General features: G+C 42.1%; 1 protein-coding gene across 5 annotated transcripts in view; it reads right to left on the bottom strand.

Annotated features, from left to right (window-relative positions):
• The window catches only part of LOC129732015 (translational regulator orb2-like), an 815319-nt gene extending 811999 nt beyond the window's left edge, over nucleotides 1–3320 (bottom strand). The window contains exon 1 of one of the 5 annotated variants that reach the window (XM_055692491.1): nucleotides 2845–3320. The gene's annotated coding sequence lies outside the window, so the exon portion shown is untranslated. The remainder of the gene's footprint in view (nucleotides 1–2844) is intronic. The other 4 variants (XM_055692477.1, XM_055692467.1, XM_055692498.1 and 1 more) reach the window with 4 other exon arrangements.
• Between the last annotated feature and the right edge of the window lie 16415 nt (nucleotides 3321–19735).

Here is a 19735-nt window from a genome sequence, read left to right as displayed (position 1 = left end):
AATTCTGAGCTTCGCTTCAATTTTGGTTCAATTTACCACTGAAATAAAGCATTTCAAATAAACATTTTATGCCGCCAGTATCCGGCGCCTGCCGTACAGGCCAAAACTGGAGTGTGAAGTCGCATCCTCTTTAAGCCCTACCCGACTAAAATCGATCGAACCCTACGTAGTGCCATGGCATGGTTGAATCCGGTGCGCGACTTGATGCAAAACTGAAAGCATCAACAAAACCAGCAACGGCACCGGAAAATGTTTACCTCCTCCATCCCGTTTCCCCCCGCTTTGTCCGGGCCAGTTCACCCAGTCCCAGCCCCAGCGATACGGCTTTTCCAGAAAGCCCATGCGAGCGAAGTTGAGGAAGCAGAAAAAAAATATATGAACATCCGACAGAGTGGCGAAAGGCATCCAACCCCTCGGAAAGCGAACGAGCGATGCGAAAAAGTTGGCTCATTGTCAATAAATTCCATCATCTCAATTTAAAATAATGAATGGTTTACCGCACCCGCCGGCTGCTCCTCACACCCGTCTCCATTCCGATGAACTATAGGCTGTTCCGAAGCTCCGAGACATCGATGTCTTGGTCCTGGTCGTCTAGACGATGGAGGTTCCAATTTTTCGAGGTTCTGGTTTATTGAATCAATAGCAGTAGCAGCAGCAAGCCACTGCGGAATAGAGGGTGAAGAAATTATGTTTTTTTTTTTTATTTCGCAATCATTCGCGAGAGATTTCTCGGTCGAAAAACAGATGAGCTCATGTATGCATGCGTTTTCCCGAAAGACACACTAAAGCCAGAGCAGGAGTCCAGCGGAGAAGTTCAGCATGTGCGATTGCGTGCGTGCATTGACGTCAGCACCGTCGGAATGTGTTTGCTTGGTTTCTTCTTCACGTATATTCGTTTGTCATTGGAGGGATAAATAGGGCCGAACAGAATTAGATGCAACCTTCCTTTTTAAACGCCTCATAGAAAGGAGCTAGAGTTCTTGTTCGCTAGACAATTTAATTGCTATTCTTATCATTCAAAATAGACACTCTCAAGAAAAATGAGTTTTTTTAACAAAAACCATGAATTGTACCTCAGTGAAATTAATCATTAGATCAAGCACAGGCGAACTGGAGCGGTGAAGTCTGTTCCGATCATGATTCAAAATGGGCCTTCATATTCCACCAATAATTCCACCTTTAAAGCAAAGATTTCGCACAAAAAGTGTTCCTGCATGAAATTTAGATGTCATAGAAACATTTTACTGAAAAATATACTGTATTTTTCGAATATTTGATTTCATTTTCAATGCTCGAATGCAAAGCATGATAGCAATCGTCAATAACAACAATACAAGGAGCTCCTAAGATGAGCATGGAAATAACTGGAAGCTTTATCTTTTTTCTTGGGTACAGAGACACCAAATTTCAGTGCACTTTTCTCTTCATACCGAATAATCATCCTGCCAATAAACGGCTGGGAGCAATTGTGCTGTGCACCGAAGCAGCGCGCTTATTTATGGCAAAGTGTTTCTAATTTCGCCGACATGAGAGTCTTTCGTGCTACCACCTATCTACATGACGTCCGAAGCCCACATGGGTTGAAATGCATCAAAGTGAAGATCTCTCCTGCCAACCCAGCCAGCAGTGCAACAGTAATAAGAGCCACTTGAATTCCAGTGAATTTCACCGTATCTGCCAACCTGCCGAACCTTTCAACCTCATGCGCCCCGCGCAGGCACTCTTCTTAATGGTGCATTTTCTCTAATTTAATCCGTCCCCATACTCATATAAAGTGTACACCACACTTCCCGGCACTTACCCCAAGCGCACGGTACGGAGAAACTAATCAAATCTCCCCCGGGGTGCAGTGAAAACGGTTCGACTGACACCACTGCTTGCAGTTTCTCTCCGGCTGACTGTGCGACACGGTTTGATTACGAGGGTGGCAGCAACGCGGTGGTGACTGGTGTCAAAGTTTTCCCAAATTGTCAAAATCTGTAAACATAAATACGATCCTAGCCGTCCAGCAGCACATCAACACAAGCGCAGCTAACGGAACTACTCAAAGCGAGCAGGTGTTTGTGATAGAGAGTCGGCAAGCGAGACAGCCCGTTATAGAGAGCATCGAATGTGTATTTTCCGAGGAAAGCTTAACCCCTTCATCCGTCACCTCTTCGCATGCCTCGCATGTTTCGAGGCAGCAAGCGGATAAGTATACAAACACCAGCGCTGCCAACAAGACGACGAGAAAAAAATCAATCGTGAAAATCATATATTTTTTGCTGCTTACGCTTTCCACACAGTTCGCTGTGAGTGCGCGTGAATGTTTGCGTGCAATTTTTCACTCCACCCTGCTCGATTCCGGCTCCCGTTTTCCCCCATCCTTGCTTGGCACAGGTTGTCGGGAACTGTTTCGTCTCGACGAGCAACGCTTAGCCGTGCGACTCATTCTTCTCTAAATATAGATGAAAAATTGCTGTCGTTTTGTCGCTAACCTATTTCGTAATCAATCGGATTACATCCGATTGCGGGGACTGTGCCGTGAAATATCCAAACGTCAAAAAAACAACAAACCTCAACCAGGCGGAAAATGACACGGCAACCCCGAAAAGACACTTGCTTATTATCCTGTCTTGTGGTCGGCGTGCATGAACGCGCCTATGTGTGCGTATCCGTCGATGCACGCATTTGTCCGTCATCACGTTGGGTGGATAACGTCGTGCAACCCCCTTAGGCCTGTGACGTAAAAACACACATTTGCATAAGTCCACTGCGTGACGAATTTCGCGATTGGTCACAACAACAATCGACAGCACCAACAACAACAAGAACAACAACAACACAGGAGGATTAATGACGCACTGATAAGATCGGATATTTTTCCGTACACTGCAATCTACGGGCTGTAGTACACAGGAAGCCCCTGGAAATCTCTTACGTGACAACTCCAGAACGTCAGCAACAATCTCACACATACACAAACGCACACCCACCGAGTTGTTCGAGGATTGCCTGTTTGGGGCTCCCCCTGTGCCTATAGCAACTGGCGAGAAAACTTCCACCAGAGCCAGACAGTGGCAGCAATCCTTCTTGATGTATCCGCAAATGGCTTTCGAAACAACCGAACGAACGCGTACTGTAGTGAAACTTGCACTTGAACTTCCGGGCCACTGCGCTAGGTACCGATAATCTGCGGCAAGACGGAACAACGCACGATTTTTCTGCAGTTTCGAACTACGCGACCACTGCTAATTTCCGATACAGTAGCAGGCTGGCGAGGGCAACAAAACTCGACCGACCGGATAGAAATTTTTGCTCCTCTGCTATGATTACCGATAGCAAACACACGGACACACTCTTGAACTCGTACGGGGCTTTTCCACGAACATGCGAGAACAAGAGAACCATCCACCCGCAGAGAGTACCAGCATAGCGTAGTCCGTTTTGGTTTCGAGTTTTCTTTTCGTAGCATAGGAGGACCGGTGCGAAGCATTGAGTTTTCCGAGTACCAGCGCTGGCAACAACAACCTGCTTCTGAGTGCCGCCCGTTCTAACGTCGCGCGAGAATGAGTGCCGCCGTTGTGGCGCGCGCGCATGGCAAACAGCTGTTCTTATCAGCGGAACGGTCACTCATTGCCGCACAATTATGTGGCTGGGTGACAAAAGTGGATAGCAACACCACTCACCACAGCCAACAATCTCGCGCACTAACCGTCAGGTTCAAGTTCGGACATTCGAAGCGGGCGGCTGGCAAAACTTCTTCAGCCGCCGGCTAAACGGCGACCAGCCGTACGAAACTGTCAGATGCGGTGCATTGCACGCTCTCCTGGTTTTACCGAGCTTTGGTTTGTATTCGTGGCAGCAAAGAAGTGTCGGTGCACTAGTCCAAGGACCCGATCACAAAGCTAGAGCAAACAAATTTCAAACATGAACGGTTGATACTTTTTCGCAGAATTTATATCGTTTACACTAACATATAAACAAGAACGCAGAAATGTTCATTCATGATCAGATAAAACCAGAGTTCAAGTCGCTTTACTTTTACTTGAAGTCGATTTCCATTTTTTTACCAAGCATTCATGTATATTTTTGAAAAAAGTCTATTATTTCCTATTCAAATTCGCTTCACTATTAAACTAATGCTCATATTAACAATATCAAAAGTCCTACGGGAGACAATAGAGCAATTCCACAAATAATGTCCTAGTTTTCGATTTTTATCTCATTTGCCTGGATGTTTCAATGGGCAAAAGATGCCATTTTGTGCTATCACTTTTTTTTCAAATCACGAGTCATTTTTGAGTCGCTATTTACAGGGTGTCACCGTGAAAGTGATACACATATTCAAGTGCCTCATTTCACATCGGAAGGCCTACCTCGTTAATCAGATGTGTTTGCGTTGGGACACCTGTTTAAAGTTCACTTGTAAGTGAAAAAGACAGTGTTTGTCAGAGAAAAATTTCAATGAATTCAAGTACAAAATCTTGATTTCTTTTAGTAATTCCCCTACAGTAATAAGGGCAAAATCGACATGCGGCTAATATTTTACGTAGATCAGACACCTACCAATCGATTTCTGACTTTTTTTACTCAATAGAGGACATAATTTTACTAGGTACCAGTTTAAAATATTAGCGCATTACCATTAATGTTCTACATACTCGATATTTTTTTGCTTTGTGAAATATACTAAAACCATGCCAAAACCGTTTTTGTAGAATCACCGTTTTGAGCTCAGTTTTTGTCCGATTCAAGATCTGTTTTTTAAATGGGTAAGAAGATGCTGATATGAGGACAAACTTGATAAAATTTTGATAATTGGCCTTGAAACGAAATGGCGTTAAAACACATCGAAAATTTCCGATTCCTCAAAATTCATAATGTATATTTTCGGGCTCCGATCACCGTGTGGTTTATTTTATCGAGTTTTAATTGAATTTCGGTGGGTTTTCCTTACTATTTAAAACAAAATTGTTTACGTTTCAGTCTACTTGTCCTTTGTTTCGACCATCTTCAAAAAAAAAAATTCTATTGTGATCTCTTCGTTTTCTTATTAAGAAAACCCACCGAAAGTCAAAAGATGATCGAGTTTAGTAGGGAACACACACATTTCATAATTTACAAGGAAGGAAAATTTAACATTACTTCAAGATGGTGTTTGGGGGTTGTGAGAAAGTTACAGAAAGAAGAAAACAGTTTTCTTTGAGCAACTGTTTTACGTAACAGCAGGTAGCAGCTGTGTTCATCGTTACTTCGCTATTTCGCTCAATCGAAATTACTAATCGTGGCAGAGACGAAGTCCCGTTTAGCTCTTGTTCTTGTCAGATTTATCGTCTGCAGCGTAATGGAAATTATGCGCGTTGAAAGAAGGCATAATATGTACGACTAGTTACCAGCTTTAAAAAAACTTAAACCAACCGTTCTTTTAAGAACTATCACATATCTTAAATTGAATAATAGAAAAATTGAGTCTTTGTCTCTTTATTAAAATTTCAAACTTGACAAAATATTTTCATCGACAACATTCAGTTTCACCCACGCTCTTTTGTTTTGCCAGTGAAGTGGTATTTTACCAACAACTGTGTTCCTACGACATTTCTTTTTCGAATGACTTTAAGTCAATTAAACAACTTATCTCCAAAAGGTTACCAATCATTTAATAAAAAAGAGAGTTAAAAGAGAATCGGGTATTCTCGAGTTGATTGCAAGAAATATATTGTCATAAAACATGCTGTTGTAATACTACACGCAAAAGCTGGAATATGCGTAACCAGACCATTTAAGAGCGAAATTAGCGCATTTACTGATTAAGGTTGGAACCAGTACAACAATTGTGTGCTGGGCATACCGCATTTGATGCTCTAGCGTTTTTTGAATGTATTTAGCACCTCCGAATCACTATACTCCGGAAGTTTCAACCGGTGTTGGTATAGTCATGATGAATTGTAATGGTATTGGTAATGTTCTATGAAAGGCTGCTATCGTTGAAGCAGTGCAACCAACAACAAGTACTGATGACTTTGGTCATGAATGAATTGATGACAACATTAACTGATCGTTTTACTTTCATGAATCCGGTCATTTAATAACACCATCAAATCAATGACAAACAAGAAGACATTGGGTTTGTTCAAAACATTTTGAATTTAACCGTGATTCAGGTTTTATTCATTCGGTTCATTCGGCATTCGTTTGCTGACAGTGATTAGGGATGCAGTAGCCTATAATACGCACCGGCTCGCGAAAGTAAGCGACGGTTTTTTGAGCGCTCCCGAAAGAGATCGTTAGCCCGAAACCGAAGTTTACCAAAACATCACGATTTTGTGTGTATGATACATATTCTGATTCCGATCTCTGTCCATGTACTCATCATACAAGTGATGCGTTATGCATTTCACACACTTTTTGTGCGAAATCGCTCTGATCATTGTGCGTTTTGAAAGGACACATTGGATAATTAAAGCTTGAAATTTTGCGTGTACGTTAGTGTTGCGGTCGTGTCCTATAAACAACCCATTCAACTCTTTTCATTAATGTACCTTTTTTTTCTCTGTGTGGACTCATCACTGCGACCAGAGACATTTTAATCTATTGTGATATTGCCCAGGTGTTTTCTGTACTCCGCACTTCATATGATTGGCAGTATCACTATTGAAGTGAATGATACGCTTTTTTTTATATCCGTGCTTGTGTGTGAGAGTTTACCCTTTCATTTCAAGCTTACTGCTCTACTATGCCGAGCCTCGTTTCTATCCTACCAATATCGCCAAATTACAATTCCCTGAACTGAGGCTACACCTAACGTTCCTCTCTGGCCAGGTTTATTCTAAGAGGGACTTATTATGTCAAGAGGAAGGAGTCTTATCGAACCTCGTTCCTCCTACCGCGGTGTTGGTAGGAGGAACGAGGTTCGATAAGACTCCTTCCTCTTGACTCCTGACTTGACTCCTTCCGTCACAATCACAATTCCCTGAAGAGGTACTCATGCTTCACCTCTGGTCAGGTTTTTTATAAGTAGGACTTATATTTTTGTCAAGAGGAAGGAGTCGTATCGGAACCTCGTTCCTCCAGCCAAGACCGCGTCATAATTACAATTCCCTGAAGAGAACTATTGTACGTTACTCAGAACAGTTTTATTATAAGAGGGACTTTTTTGTTAGGATGAAAGTCAGCAAGGGTACTATAGAATTCAGCTTGAAGGAAGGGTATGTAGTAGAGAGCCTGAGAATGAACCCATGTTAAAGTCCTTTGACAACCAAATGGCCTGATTCTACTAAGATTCGAACCCACGACCACTCGCTTATCAAAGCGGACTCTGTAACCTTGCGGCTACGAAACTCTCTCATTAATGTACCTTATGTGATCTTTGTTATATTTATGATTTTTGTCAGGTTTGTTATTTTTTCATTTTTTCGTCCTTTAGATAAGTTTTTTCATGTTTTTTTTCTCTGTTATTTTAGTAATTTTTTGATTTTATTGTTGCCATTTTTATTATTGTTTGTCATTTTTCCCATACTAGTAACTTCTGCAATTATAATTGTTTTGTTTTGTCATTTTTGACGTAATTCTTTTCAATGATCCACATCTAATATCAATTTTTGTATTTTTTGTTGTTCGTGCCATGTTTGTAAAATTGCACTTTTTTGACATTGTTGTTCTTCTGTAATTTTGAGCGAGTGAATGACCACTATGAGTGAAAAGATGATTTTCATTAAACATTCATGTTTCTCGACTGCCATACAGTGAACACAATCTTGCGTTAGCTTTGTCCTACGCTGGTCAACCAGTCGCTGAATAAAAAATGCAGATAAACATCGTCCCAACCGAATGCTCTTTCAAATTCAAATCCAACTCCACGATACAATGCTACTTGCTGAGTTCATCGTATCCCGCCGGTACCCAGGCTGGTCAAAGTAAACCCCCGGACTAGTCAGCCTTCGTGCTGTCTTGGCTTGACCAAAAATCCCAAATCAAGCGAAGACCATCAGCGTGCATTTATTATGCATAAAAGAGTAATCCCCGAATAGAAAAAGATGCTCGCCGCGATTCGGTACCCTTCACAGCCCTTCTGGTCCCAAACATGGGGTAAGAATGTGGCGTTTGGCTTTCTCGTTCCTACGATACAACCCAGCACAGAGCGTTCCGACGCTTGGTGGTGTGGTGAAACTATTCTGCCCACTATTGGCAATCTAGTGGAGCTGCTCGTACGTGTAGGTTTCGGAGTGGAAAATCTGATCCGCTGCATTGTTATATCGACTGGAACGTGCTGCTGCCACTTACGACGGTGGCTCGATTCAGCTGCCAGGTCCTGTCGTTCGCCATTTCGGGAGACCTAGGGCGACAGAATGTAGTTCACTCTTGATTGCCACCGATGCGACGTGCTATAGTATAACCGAAAGTAACGTACAAGGAGATAGCAAAGCGACACGAGAAGAGGAGTTTGAAACCCACTTTAGCATCCCCAACAATGCAGTGACAGGGAGCCCCAGCAAATCGTGCACTATTTTGGCGGGGAACTGACCAAGTGATGGATAGATAGAAGGGAGAAGAAAACTGTCCTGCTAGGACAAACTTCATTCCCGGGACTCGCACTGTTGGCGGTGATGATGATGGTATCTGACTGTCTTTGGCTTGTTTTCGGGTTCCCACATAGTCAAGTCCTCCAACCGTCACTCCCCCTCTAGCCCTTGCACCGGTAGAACAAATTCGCTTTTTATGCTGTGTCAAAAACTCATTTGTGACGGAGATGCTCAATCATTCGGTTCTGGTTTCATTCCTGGCTCTAATGAGGAGGAAAATTGCAACCCAAGATCCCAGCCACACGTACCTACATGAATACTGGCACCCAAGTGCACATTGTGGCTGCGATTCAACTGACGATGAATGGCTTTCTCCGAAATGAAGCGAAGAAGTGTTTGAGTAGCATCGGGTGTCACATCATGGGTGGATCGACCCTCGGCAGAGAACACATACTTGATCGATTATTGTTTTTTCTCTCACTCTCTCCCTGTCTCTCTCCTTCTTCTACGTACAGTTTAGTTCGATGTTTGCACTAACTGAAAGGACAACCTTTGGTTGTGGGGAATATAGACGTAGCTATCAATTTCGCTAGTGGTGCTATGAAGTAGAAAAAAAAAATCACAATCATTATTAGGGCTTTTATTTATAGCAACTAACTGTTCTAAGCGACAAAGATTAATGTTCACCAGTGACACTCTGTTCGTTCATTTCGTAATTTTTGAACACTATTAGACCATCTTTTTTCTTTCTCGCAAACATGCGTTTACTAATCGGAATGCGTCACACGATTTATGAGCATACATTATTGTACAATTATGCAAATTGTTTGTGTTCGCTTCGCCCGGAAGGAGGAACGTTGGGCTGCCTTCGCTTCTGCCTATGCCAGTGCAGCCAGATGACGCGGTTCTAATGGCATAACTCGCATCGCATCGAAGGACTGGGTGCTGCACAGCCAAGGAATCGCGCTGCAGCTTCTGCCGGTTGACGCTGGCATGGTGTACCGTCACACGAGCTTGAAAGATTAATTGCCACGCGTGGAATGTTGGACTGCTATCAATTAATAATAGAAAAGCGATTTGCCTCCGGTGGCGAAATACGGTAACCATTCCCGCCAGATGGAGCTTCTGTTATCGGTCGCGCATAACCAGAAAATGTATCTCGCCCGGCAAGACATCGGTGGAGTTCTTAAGTATAACGAAAAAAAAGGAAAAACATCAACCCAAGCATGCTGTCGTCGATGGTATCGCGTTAATTCCTTCGGCCTTCGACCGGGGGAAGCGGTGCTGCAATAGCAACCAAAAAGGATGCGAAGTGAAATGTGTTTCTCTAATCCTTCCCTGCGGTGAAAGTTGCGGCATTCGTATTGTCTGTGAAATCTGTCAAACTCCTTCATCCTCTACGTTTCGTCCTCGAAATTGCTCACGGTGGTTGTGGAAATGATGGCGTCAATACATCATCGTTTCCAGTGGTAAGTATCCTGTGGTGCGCTTTGAAGACTGCTTTTCAGAAGAGAGTAATCGTTTGACCTGGATAGCAGCGAAGATTGAAAGTGGAATGATTGATAACGACAAAGAACAGTGTTGGTATATAAAGAACTTTCACACTTTCGAACGTGCCTGGGGCTCAAAGTGGTCGGCATGTTTTCAGTTGTACAAAATAAAGTAACTAAGATAATTTCATCAAAAGCCTTCAATATGAAGCCGAAGTTGAATGTTTTATATAAAAAATGGTGAGGCTATTCCGTTTACGAAATACTGCCATTGTTATTACTTCAACATATATAATAAATTTTGAAAACAAAATCTTTTTATTTATCGGGCTTGATACCGGGAATCAACTCCGGAATGGTAATTCGTAATTCATATGGACTCAAAATGAATAAAAATAAACTCCTGGAGTGATTTATTAACAATTGTACTAATTTTAGCTCACCAGAACACGGTCCTAAAAATTCGGATTTACAGGTTCCTATGGGTCCCGGATGCTAAAAATGGAGGATTTTTTCAATCTTTTGATGACCCTATATCCAAAATAGGTCAAGAAACGAAATAGTTGAAGAGACTGTTTATATGGTATTTTGGTCACGCCAAGGATAACCGCAAGGTTATCGATATGTTCTTATGTTGACCCTGTTGAAAGATGAAAAGAAAACGTGTTCAATATTGTGAAGTCATTTGATTGGGAAGAAATTAAGATTTTTCTTCCACTCGCTCGTAGTGTTGTAGCTCGTAGTTCTGTTGTCTATCTGCTGGCTGATATGGACAATTTAGTAGCTGATGACGTTCCGAAAATGTTAGAAAATGCTACCAAGGTGATAACAGAACGAGAGTCATCCCACATGTCATGCAAATGGTAATGAAGCGAAATTAGTTTTTAGCACCCCAAAATCATTTTATTATGTGAGCATTAATTAGGTAGAATTTTCGAAGCTTGCTGTTGGTCGATCCAGTTCGCAATAAATCAAACTCTCGCGACTGCTGCTGCTACCCACTGCTACTTACTTAGAAATACTTAGGACCGTCCTAGTGACCATGCGCTAGTAAACTGATTAGTTTGAGGGAAAGCAAGTTCTTATATAGTCCAAAGAGTGCATTCCCGGTTAATTCGATGTATTATTCTGTTGACTGCGATAGTGAAAGCAAGCATTGAGCGATCAACCAGTGGTCGGTTTTTCAATAAGACTAGACAATTTTCAATAGTACAATAGTTCGAATAATCAAACTACAATTTTTAGCATTTGGGCGGGTGCTTAGATGCAGGCTTCGAAATGGTCACGGTAGAACCACTTTTCACTGCGATAATCGTCTTCTTCTTCCTCTGACGCTACCAAGGCTCGCTGTCTGAATACATTCGTAAACAAACATGTCAAATGAGTATCGCCATCACGACGTTATTTTCCTCAAACGTATTGTGACATTTTTTCTAGTAATGAGAATTACGCACGTTGAGTGCGTGTATTCTGTAAATTATTTATATCATTGATCTTGTAATAATATTTCTCAACATAAATGAACGAAGTAGACAGAAATAGGCCTAAATAACATCGCTAAACGATTGACAGTGTGCATCTCTATGATACGCGAGTGTCGTTTGACTATCCTGTTCTTGCTGTCAGCTGTGCGGCGATGGTTTAGTTGTTTTATTTTTACGTGCGAAAGCCGACGCACGCTAAGGAAGCGAGATCAAATGAAAATGGTGACCGTTTACAAGCCTGTGACCGTTTACAAGACTGTGTGGTTCGGAGAGAAAGCGGTTCAAAAAGTTGCTTGAAGATGGGCACGCAATTTCTCGCAATTAACCCTTCAACAATGAACTCAAATCGAACAGCTAAGAGACCGAGGCAAATTGACTCCTCCAATTGCAGTGAAAGCAATCCTCGTCCAAAAAGGAAGAAGGAATGCCAAATTCCTGCAACCACTCGGAAGGAGTCAGTAAACAGGCGGATGGAGGTGATTAGAGGAAATGCCACTGGGACTGAAAACAGCTCGGCCGGCAAACCTAAAGCGCCTCCCACCTACTGTGAGGTCCATAGCCAGTTTAAAGTCGGACTAATGCCTAAGGACTATCCCACGTCTGTGCTCTCGACGACTATGATGGAACTAATCGAAGAGTCCATCCTAGCCAAAGTCGTTGAACGAAGGAAGGAAAAGTTCAAGCCCAAATTCACTAACTGCAGGTTTAAGTCCGGGTTTATGGTAATCGAGTGCCAAAACGAGGATACTGCAGAATGGTTGAAAGGGATTGCTCCGAAAATTAAGCCATGGGAAACGGCTGATCTGATGGTTGTTGATAGTAAATCTATCCCGAGACCAGAAATTTTGGCTGTCTTTTTTCCAAAGAGTGGCAAGAACGATAACGAAACCATATTAGCTCTAATCGAGGGCCATAACGATATTCCTACTGATTCTTGGAGGGTGCTAAAGCGCAAGCCCATCAAGAATCATGTCCAGCTCATCCTATCAGTGGACGAAACGTCAGCGAAAAAAATCGCTGATTGGAAGTACAAGCTGAGCTACAAGTTCGGAGTAATCTATCCGCGGAAAATCAGGGCTGGTCGAAACTTCACAAGGGCCAAGTCCGAATCCATGGGAATTGCGGATGTTTTGGCTTCACAACCGAGTGGTAGTAAAAACCAACCGAAACAGCCTGTTCAAGGGGCAATGACTGAGGGCGAACAACACGAGCACCCAAAAACACCCATGAACAACCATCGGGCAAAGGGGGAGCGAAAGAAGCTCCCAGGAACAAAATTAGTCCGAAATGAACGACAAGAACATTAAGTTCATCCAAGTGAACCTGCATCACGCAAAAGGGGCTAGTGGAATCCTTTGCCGCAGGTTCACCAAAGAAAACTTCAACGTGGCTATTGTGCAAGAGCCATGGGTGAACAAAAATAAAGTCTTGGGACTTTTAACAAATACGGGTAAGCTCCTTTATGATGATTCTGCGCTAGCACCAAGGGCAGCGCTTTTGGTAAGTAGTAGCACTAACTTTACGCCAATTACAGAATTTATTAGACAGGATATAGTTGCTGTACAAGTGGAACTGCCAACGACACAAGGAAAAGCTGAAGTAATGGTGGCCTCCGCCTACTTTCCGGGGGAACAAGAAGAAGCCCCTCCTAGGGAAGTTCAGGAGCTTATAGCGCACTGCAAGAGGCTGAAAAAACAGTTCATCGTTGGGTGTGACGCAAACGCCCATCATACCATATGGGGAAGTACAGACACAAACAAAAGAGGTGAGTGCCTTTTTGACTATATACTATCTAACAATGTTGATATATGTAATCGAGGTAATAATCCAACTTTTGTAAATACGATTCGACAAGAAGTACTTGATCTTACCTTATCAAGTGCTAAACTATCGGAAAAAATTACTGATTGGCATGTATCTGATGAGATTTCTCTATCAGACCACAAGCAAATTATATTCGAATATAACGCAGGGGACTTAGTTACGGAAGTTTACAGGAACCCTAGAAAAAAAACTGGGAACTTTTTTATTCTAAAATACTTTGCGATGAATCGACCTTTGAAGGCCGAATACAGACAGTACAAGGTCTGGAAGAATCATCGCAGGTATTTACAAATAAAATAATATCCCTTTATAACGAAAGCAGTCCACTCCAAACGCGCGTATCTAGCAAAGACGCGCCTTGGTGGAACAAAAATCTAGAAAAACTAAGGAAGGTAACTAGAAGGTTGTTCAACAGAGCCAAGCTAACCTGAATCTGGGATGCTTACAGACAGTCCCTTACAAAATACAATAGGGAAATCAGGAAATCACGCATGAGGGGATGGAAATTGCTGTGTGAACAAATTTTTTTTTCTCCATCTATAGTTTATTTGACACGGCACGAATACAATCCTATGTTTAACGGCGCCAATTATATCTGGTAGCTTACTTTCTAAAGTATCTTAATAACCAAAAGCAAATTTTTTATCCTCGCTGCCGACTACGAGCTGAAACTAAATCTAACTTAAAGCTAGAATATTTTGCATTAAAAGCACAGGTTTGCTGTTTGATGGTTTTCATTGCCATAGGTAAGCAGCATATTAAATTTGTTCCGCTGCTGGGCCAAGATATTACGGACTGGCATAGGGTAACGGGGGTATTTTGGCCCACATACATATTTTAGCCCACCCGGTAACATTTTGCGCATTTTATCTGATAGATTCAATGAATATTAGAAAACTACGCATGCAACATTGAATAACACACCTAAGAATCATACTACACTATAATTTTCGGCGAAACACTGGCTCTAGGTAGTGTTATTTTGGAATTAGTTCATACATATTCAAAATCATGGCTGAGTCAACCCAAAGTCAAGAGGAAGTGGTAATATACAAGTCAACGTCCGGGAGCTATTGTAACAAATATGTATGCTTTTGAAACAATTCGTTGTTGTAGAAACATCAACAAAATGTCATAGAAACAGTTTGTATACTCTAACATGTTGGAAAAAGTTGAAAAAGTGGGTAAACGCATGGCCGTAATATGTTGCCTCTTTCTGAAGCAAACATATTTTGGCCATGCCAAGTTTTGACATCTCTTTGATTACCGTTCGGCCGATGCACGTGAACAAAGACGCAGCTTGTGACAATTTACAGGTAATTACTTCTTAATTTATCACATTTAACGATATGAAATTTGATGAAAATGCCTGTCAAACCGCTATAAGCCAAATCGCATGCGAGTTGACCCGTTAGTAATTGAAATAAGAATAGGCAGATGGTCGCTACCGTGAGGATCGAGGATTACCTTCCATGTGCAATCCAACCGTAGCGACGTCGAACATAAGGATAGATCCAAAGCGCTTGGGCGCGCTGGAGGTTTCGGGATACGTGTCATTTCACCGTTGTTTAAAATAGTCATGTCGAAGTCATCGCAAAGGTTATAGATAACCCCAAGCCACACCATGAGAGTTGAAGTCTCCCAAAATCAAACGTGGCGAGGGAAGAAGTTCTATTAAATCAAAGAGCAGCCGTTGCCCAACCTGTGCTCTGGGAGGAATATATATTGAGGCAATACAAAGCTCTTTACCTTGTATTGTCATTTGACATGCGACAACTTCGATGCCTGGAATTGAGGGGAGGTTAATACGATAGAAAGAATAGCACTTTTTAATCCCTAAAAGTACACCTCCATATGGGGTGTCTCGATCAAGGCGAATAATATTAAAATCATGGAAGTTGAGATCAATATTTCAAGTAAGCCAAGTTTCACAAAGGGAAAATGCATCGCATTTGTTTTTATTTATCAAAACTTTAAACGAATAAATTTTTGGTAGAAAACTTCTACAATTCCACTGTAAGACAGAGATAGAATCCTTCATATACGCAGTTGAATTAGGCATCGAAGGATACAATCGCTACAAGGAGGGGCCATTGGGCAGTCAACTGCTTCAAAAATGATCTAACTGTTGGGAGGAATGCTGTAAGAAAAATTTTAACTGGATCGGGTACATAGAAATTTTCAAAAATCCAGTCCACAATGTCAGAAAATTTCACTAATCCAGAGTTTGTTTCATCAACTGGATGTGCAAAAGGAACAACTGGGGTTTTAGATGTTCCTGGCAGTGCTGGGAACTCCTTCTGGGACTTTAAATTTGCAAGCCCAGGAGGAGTTTGCTTCGGTTTTTCCGCAGCACTGTTTTGTTTGTTCGTGCTTTTCATTACACTTTGGGAAATCTTGACGAGGAAGTTTAGGAGAAGAAACATTTTTCCTCTTCCTAGACTCCCCAGGATTGGCATAAGATGTTCCCGCTGATGAATCGTCAGAATCGGTTTCATCAGAGGATCAAAAGGGTTTGATGTAATAGGAGAAGTGGTAACGGTCTTCTTCAGCATCTCAGCGTAAGAACGCTTCGAACGCTCTTTGAGAGACCTCTTTATTTTATCCCTGCGCTGCATGTACACCGCGCATGTCGAGAGCTCATGCTGACTCTCCCCACAGTGAATGCATTTTTCAGCATTTTTACTGCAGGAATCATCCGCATGATTCTCCCCACACTTGCCACAACGTGCCTTATTGCAGCAGTAGGCGGCGGTGTGGCCTAACTGCTTACAATTCAGGCAGTTCATGACGCGAGGCACATATAATCGCACAGGGAAACGAACCCGGTGGATCGAGACGTGGCTTGGTAGCGCTGACCCGGCGAACGTAACTCGAAACGAGTCTGACGGAGTGTATACTGTTTTGCCACCGATGATCGATGCTGACCGCAATTGCTTGCAGTCGAGCACCTTTACATCGGGACAGGTTTTGTTCTTAAAGCACCCTTTGGCACTTTTCAATATACACTCGACGGACAGACTCGAATCGGTTAAGACACCGTCGATCTCCACGTCTCGTGCGGGTATGTAAACGCGATACTCGCGTGTGAAGAGCTCAGAGCAGGCTATATCGTTGGCCTCTTTCAGGTAACTGACCACGACACGGAGCTTGTTAGGCCGGACCTTGGAAATTTCGGTCACGCCCTTGTACTCCTTCGTCAGGTCTTTAGAAATCTGCAAGAGGTTCAACTGTTTCGATTTCGGTCCCGCCTTTGGCCGAAAATAGACAGTATAGCTGCCCTGGGCTCCGTCTGGGTAAAGCCTGGGGCGAGGGGGGACTGAAGAATGAACAGGGGAGGGGGTAACAGAAGGGTCAGGGTCAGAGGGGTTCGGGGATGGTGGCGCGGGAGGCGAGGGATCTACATCCATCCCGCTAAGCCTAGCGCACTAGCGCCGACAAGAGCACGTACCTTTTTACTTCTCCCTTCCAGTAAGGTTGGTTGTCCGATCGTTCGAAGTTGCAGCCGTTACAGCCAGCAGCACCAAACAGCCACCAGCAGCGAGCCAGGTGTGAGATCACTCCACACAGCGATACAACTCAACTGTCAACTGATGGCTTCTTCTTTTTCCTCTTTTGTGTCTCGTCCACTGCTGTAGCACAATTCAGCCAGCAGCCAAATCGGCTTACGCACCAGCTGGCAGTCACAATGCGAAACAGTTGCACAAAGGCGCGACCTTGAACCCGGATTTATTTCACTCGACCAGGCAAACAATGCCAACACTTGTTCACACGTCTTTTGTTTTATATTCTATCGGAGCGATCACCAAACACGTCCGATACTGATGCGTGTTCGGTACACAGTTATGATATCGGGTTCAATTCCCGATCAGGTCGAGGATCTTTTCGAGCTGGAAATTTTCTCGACTCAGCAATGGGGCACGGTGTATCGTTGTACCTATCCTACAACATGCAAAATGTGCCGAAAACATTATCGAAAACGAATTCTCTCAACTAATCTAGTTGATCGAGACCGCATCAGCCCTCCAGGTTAGCGTGCGATATTGTTTATGAGAAAGGCCAGAATAAGTTCACGATTTAAGTTTATTATGTGTATACGTTATTTTGAAAAATATGTAACATCACGTTATTATAAAAATATCATTTTAAGAAACAAAGTTGATTTAATAATTAGCACTTCATTCAAACGAAATCGATCGATCCGTGAAATTAAACTCAATTTTATTCCATTCGATTTCGGTTAGATTCAATAAGTTAGTGTATCTCAAACATTGAAAAATGTGTTTTTCTTACCAGGAACAGCTGGCAATGAAATAACAACTCGATTACAAAAACTTGTTTATCCCACAGAAGCACATTCAGCGATGGTACCCAAACTGAGCACATTAGTCAGAACACATAAAAATTAGTCGCTCGGAAAGGATGAACTTCCGAACCACACTGCAATGGTTGTATAAAACCAGTAGAAAAAAAAACCGGCCACAGTTCAATCACATACTCAATACATTTTATTACTTTCGAACGTTGGGCAGATTGCATGAATTCAGTGCAAGTAAACCGAGTGGAATGCAAAACAACCGCGGTTACCCTCAGCCACCCTCTTCCGTAATTTTTATCCAGCGAGTTCAGCTCGAAAACAATCGTGGCCGGCTGATCACAAGTAAACAACTAATGCATTTTCTAATATGAATAGATTGCATGGAAAAAAATAAAGACATATTTTTCTGAAAACATCATCGAAATTTCAGCATTTTTCTTCGGAAATTTTCTTGGTCATTGATGAAAAAGGCTCACACTTTATCTTACTGTTCAAAATGTTTTTTTTTTTTTTGTTTCAAAATTTTGTTGTCGTGTAATATTATTCAATTTGTATAAAATAGACACATTAGGTATGAAAAATACTAGGATTGAGTTTTGAGAATAAAAATAGATATTTCAATGAAAACTCATACAATAAAATCGTCTTAAAACTACGATGTAAGCTTAATGCTTACGTTCCGTTACTTTTCACTTTTATTCGTTTTCATTGTGCGTAATTACTCCAATCACCATTAAATCCTACTTGGGAAAACGCTTTCCCACTTGTGCTTGAATTCTGCACACAAAACAAAAACTTCAATACCATAGTATCACTGCAAAGTTGAAAACAAGCTGAAACAATCAATGCCACATCAGAACTATGACCAGGAATGGCGGATCGCAACGCGGGAAACGGTTTTGCCCTTTCGCCGTCACTCAACGAACACAGATGGGTCGTAAGTACAACGCGAAACATTAAATTCCTCATTTAATGCTATCATTTTGCACCGCTCTTTTATTACAACCTGACTCGTTATGATTATTGCTGGTATTGTTGCCTGCTTTGCTTTTACTGGTTAAGAAGTGATAACAGGTCTACTGGGGGCTACCCTCCGTTGGCCCAGGTTTTAAAGACCTCCAGCGCAATTGTACTCTAACCCCAGCCGAAACCATAATTAATTAAACACTTCGCGGGTTCGATATTTGCGCTTGGTTGAGGGGGACTTTTTGACTTTAGTGCGATGTTCTGCTCGAATTCGATTGCAATAATCAGCAGTAAGTGCTTCAATGTAAATATAAACAAACATTGCAGTAAATCGTAAAAACTAATAGTACAAAGGCTGTATAAGGAGACATAAAAGGCGAAAGCGGAGAAATATTTTAATAATCATTTTAGACGAATTGCTGAAAAGTGCATCGTGTGATTTTTGGTGCCCCTATCCATTACCAAAACGCGTCAACTTACGTGAGAGTACGCACAGTAATTCCTCGCCGGGCTCGTCGCTTCAACGTTATGTTTACGAGAAAACTTATTTAAGTCTCCGAAAAATTGTTGGTGGCTGGTGGCACCGAAATTCACAGGAATTGCTAAAAACCTACAATCTTTCATTTTCTTCTAGTTCGAACTTTAGGGCCACACCTATCCAGACCAGGGTTGATATTTGTTGACACTCTTGAGTGATAGTGAAGTGATCCTTTTAGAGTTCTCCTTTCCCGCTTTTTGCATGGAAGTGAACTGTCAAAACACCTCATTATATTTCATGCGATGAAAGCAAGACAACAAAATCAGTTTATCAGTTAACGAAGATTGTCAAGGCATCGGTCAGTGTCAGTGAAAAAGTGTTTCGGTGAGGTTCATTTTGGTTGAGTGGACTTTTTTTTGCTTTTTCGCTTTGAAGTGAAGATCATTTGGTTGGATTGTCGTCAAATTTTATTCTGTAACCGTGAACGATGCGCGCGATCTATTTCATCTGAGTATAACAGCACGTTACTAGGACGAAAATCTAGTGTATCTGAAAGAGTGCTGCGATCATTGGAAGTGAAAATTGAAAATGATCGGCTGTAATTTTCGAAGAATTTTGCTGGGGAGAATTACTTTTATCAGCACTGATCCAGACCAGTGTAATGTGCTATTTTT

The sequence above is a fragment of the Wyeomyia smithii genome, chromosome 1, assembly GCF_029784165.1.
Source record: "Wyeomyia smithii strain HCP4-BCI-WySm-NY-G18 chromosome 1, ASM2978416v1, whole genome shotgun sequence".
Taxonomy (NCBI): Eukaryota; Metazoa; Arthropoda; class Insecta; order Diptera; family Culicidae; genus Wyeomyia; species Wyeomyia smithii.
Note: the sequence above shows the minus strand (reverse complement) of the source record. Positions and strands in the feature narration are given on the sequence as shown.